Source organism: Branchiostoma belcheri, unplaced genomic scaffold (genome assembly GCF_001625305.1).
Source record: "Branchiostoma belcheri isolate BF01 breed outbred unplaced genomic scaffold, Haploidv18h27 scaffold755, whole genome shotgun sequence".
Lineage (NCBI taxonomy): Eukaryota > Metazoa > Chordata > Leptocardii > Amphioxiformes > Branchiostomatidae > Branchiostoma > Branchiostoma belcheri.
Genome location: NW_017804415.1, coordinates 6825 through 11357, shown reverse-complemented (window position 1 = coordinate 11357; position 4533 = coordinate 6825). Strand labels below are relative to the sequence as shown.

At 40.5% G+C, this 4533-nt stretch overlaps 1 pseudogene; it reads right to left on the bottom strand.

Annotated features, from left to right (window-relative positions):
- Window positions 1–1345: 1345 nt before the first annotated feature.
- Window positions 1346–4162, bottom strand: LOC109485437 (annotated as a pseudogene).
- Window positions 4163–4533: the final 371 nt, after the last annotated feature.

Sequence of the window (4533 nt, the reverse complement as noted above, 5' to 3'; positions counted from 1 at the left end):
ATGCACGAGATCTTACTATCACCTACTCACACCACCAATCTCTTAAAACAAAGAATCTGCAAATACTAGTATTCTAGTTTAGGTAAAGTAGAAGACGAGATACATTTTATTGTGGATTGTTCCGTGTATGACAACGAAAGAAACATTCTTTTCGATTTTGTGTCAAGCAAATACTCCCAATTTAAGTATTTAAATAGTATAGAGAAATTTATATTCCTTGCAGTCTTTAACAAACCAGCTCTAACTACTCATAAAGCCAACTACATTTATAAGATTACCAGAAAGCGAGAGGAAGTTGAAAGTACTTGTGTACTACAGCCGTTTTATTATCAACATTGATGTACTTTGTCAATATGTGACCTGTCTTTATCCCAGTGGGGCAAAATGTACAATAAAGGTCTTCATTCATTCATTATTTATTACTTCTACGACTACGAACAATGGGTAAAATGACTCCATTCGCTAGGCTGGAAAGAGAGTCGGCAGTATAGCCTATAGCTTTGGTCACCAGGCTTCTCTATTTACTGTTTTCACAAATCAGTTCTGCGCGTTTCTAGATTTTGTAATGTACGCATTGTGCGATTCTTTACAATACAATTAACATTTCCATATAATTTCACGTACTCTAAAAAGGCCACTTTGCCTGATGCAAATCGACGTACATGTAAGTGGCGAGGGTCGAACGTATGTTAGGTTTCGCCCCCCCCCCCTTTAATTCAACGATATTCACATCCCAAAAATGCCTACAAATTATCATCCTACTGCGGTTCTTCTTCCCAAAAAATGGTCTTTAACTATTCCCCTCAACATCAGAATACTTTTCTGTTTATTTAATCTTCAAAGACACCTGGGTAGCTCCTTCAGCCAAAGCTGATTTCTGTCCGTTTCTAAGCCTTACCTGCTTCCTATGATGGCTTTTCTCTTCACGTAAACCGGAACTCGGGCAGCTATGTCCTTTCGTCGTCTCGTGAGGTCAGAGGTGAACGCCAAGTGGGTCAAAGGTAAAGTTGTGTGCCTAAATTACCCAAGCAGTGCATTTGACGTCAGGTAGCACGTTACGCTTTCCTCATAATGTCAACGTTCTGCGTTTCAAACCGACCACTTTAACAACGTAACAAGCGTCTGACGTTTGTTTCTGATCTACTTTGAAAAGAGATATTTTAAGGGAATGAATGTCAAGCCAAACTGTTTGGTCTGAATCTTGATTTCTGTGTTTTATGATCAACTCACCACCTCTGACAATATTCCATCCAACGAAAAAAGAGCAACACAGAAGGAAACATCATGTTCAAGGTACATAACGATTTAATTGTGTAAGTGGAAAATTTCTATAGATATATCTTCTAAAAGTAATGCAAAACAAACAGGATTTTGAACTCATATACAACATAACGCCTACGTTTTTACAACTGTAAAATACTTCCTACTATTGGAAACTGAAGCACATCACTCATTTCACACCGATGCTAATTAGCATAAAGGTTTTACTACAAACCAAACGCTTGTTTCCTGAGTATATGTTAGTCAAAAGATATCATTGTCTCTGTAAGACATACAGGCAAACACTTAGACAAAGTTAAGTACATATGTACCTGTATTAACAAGAAATCGAAGCTCCTTCAATGGCTTCATTCTTACAAACTCAACACTAACCACTAGTTTTATCTTTCCTAAACCTTATCTGTGCACAGTGTTTTTGCTTGGTACAAATTTTTCTTTTTATGTATTATAGTGTATATGAGGTTGTGTATATAGTGTTTGCCTTGCCTATTTGTAACTTTTATTTTCTGTACGCAAACTCTTTCAATTCAGGGATTTCATCCCTGCTGCAAGGTTTGCTTTTGGTGCTGAAATAAATAAATAAATCCTAACGTCTATCTTTCAACTACTGTTTACAATCACTTACCGATGTTAAATACTGTATATGTACATGATCCAATCAATACCAACAAATTTTGGTGTTCTACCACAAATTAAGTTTACTGTTCAAAAATTACAAATCTGGTTATCAAATGATGGATTCGTTTCCAAACTATATAGTTGATAGTTAAAGAAAGTATATTTGTCTGGCTAAGAATTATTATTGTAACTAAACCACAGTTTTACAGTGATTAAAAATGCAGTGGACAAAAGTGCCTATGACATTTCGTCCGGAAAAACTTGCATATTTGCAGATATGAGTAGCATATCTTATAATAAATCATGTAGTTAGCCTAAATGTTTTCAAAATTATTGTGCTGTATCCTTAAACTCAATATAGTCTAAAGATAGAAAAGCTATACTTAAGAGAAGACTATGCACATTAAATGTCACTACAAGGTGGTCACAGTTCCAGAGTTGGTGCCTCCGTGTGAATTCTTTTATGTCGAGTTAGGGCAGTCTTAGAGGCTGCAGAATAGCTACACTGGTCACATTTGCAGGGTTTCTCTCCTATATGGGTTCTCATATGTTTGGATAAGTCAGACTTTTGAGCAGTCCTGTACCCACACTCCTCACACATGTAGGGTTTCTCACCAGTGTGCTTTAGTACATGTCTGTCAAAATGAGCTTTCCATGCTGCAGAATAGTTACACTGGTCACACTTGTAGGGTTTTTCTCCTGTATGAGTTCTCATGTGTCTGGATAAGTGGGACTTTGTAGCTGTCTTGTACCCACACTCCCCACACATGTAAGGTTTCTCACCGGTGTGTTTTGCTAGATGATCGACCAAACTGGATTTCTGTGCAGCAGAATAGTCACATTGATCACACTTGTAGGGTTTTTCTCCTGTATGGGTCCTCATATGTTTGGATAAGTCAGACTTGTGAGCTGTCCTGTGTCCACACTCCCCACACATATAGGGTTTCTCACCGGTGTGTTTTACTAGATGTAAGTCGAAATCATATTTCCGTGCTGCAGAATAGTCACACTGGTCACACTTGTAGGGTTTTTCTCCTGTATGAGTTCTCATGTGCATGGATAAGTGAGACTTTTTCGATGTCCTGTATCCACACTCCCCACACATGTAGGGTTTCTCACCGGTGTGTTTTGCTAGATGCTCGTCCAAAGCATATTTCCATGCTGCAGAATAGTCACACTGGTCACACTTGTAGGGTTTTTCTCCTGTATGGGTTCTTATATGTTTGAATAAGTTGGACCTCACAGCTGTCCTGTATCCACACTCCCCACACATGTAGGGTTTGTCAACAGAGTGTTTTGTGAGATGATCAACTAAATAAGCTTTCCGTGCTGCAGAATAGTCACACTGGTCACACTTGTAGGGTTTTTCTCCTGTATGGGTTCTCATATGTCGGGATAAGTTTGACTTCTGAGTTGTCCTGTATCCACACTCCCCACACATGTAGGGTTTCTCACCGGTGTGTTTTGCTAGATGAACGTCCAAGTCTGATTTCTTAGCTGCAGAATAGCTACACTGGTCACACTTGTAGGGTTTTTCTCCTGTATGGATTCTCATATGTCGGGATAAGGTAGACCTTAGAGCTGTCCTGTACCCACACTCCCCACACATGTGGGTTTCTCACCGGTGTGCTTTGCTAGATGTCGGTCTAAATGAGGTTTCTGTGCAGCAGAATAGTCGCACTGGTCACATTTGTAGGGCTTTTCTCCTGTATGAGTTCTCATGTGTTGGGACAAGTTAGACTTGTAAGCTGTCCTGTACCCACACTCCCCACACATGTAGGGTTTCTCACCAGTGTGTGTTGCTTTATGATCATCTAAGGTGCCTTTCTGTGCAGCAGAATAGTCACACTGGTCACACTTGTAGGGTTTTTCTCCTGTATGGGTTCTCATATGTTTAATTAAGACAGACTTGTGAGCTGTCCTGTACCCACACTCCCCACACATGTAGGGTTTTTCACCGGTGTGTTCTGTGAGATGATCGTGTAAATGAGATTTCCGTGCTGCAGAATAGACACACTGGTCACACTTGTAGGGTTTTTCTCCTGTATGAGTTCTCATGTGTCGGGATAAGTCAGACTTGTAAGCCGCCCCGTACCCACACTCCCCACACATGTAGGGTTTCTCACCAGCGTTATTCAAGTTGACGTGTGCTGCCGTCTGGTCTTCAGCATCGCTGTTTTGCTGTCACAGTCGACCTGGGAAACCCCGGTGGGAGACCCATCACAGCAGTTCTGACCAACTCCGGTGGGAGACCCGTGTCCTGCCGTTGCCATGTCGAGCTTAAAATGAGAAAATGGAGATATCATGGAGATTTGCAAGAAAACAATGTATTTCCAATTAGATTGAAACGTAATTCATGACAACTCAATAAATGATACAAGGATATAGTCATTGCAACTCTTAAATTGGGCTCATTTGCTGTTCGAAAATACATGTACACACGCATACACACACACACTCACTCGCCCACACACGCGCATACACAACACACACACACACATGCATACACACACACACACACACACATGCACACACACATACGCACACACACACACTCTCACACACACACACACATACACACACGCATACATGCACACACACACACACAAACACACACACACACACGCACCCACA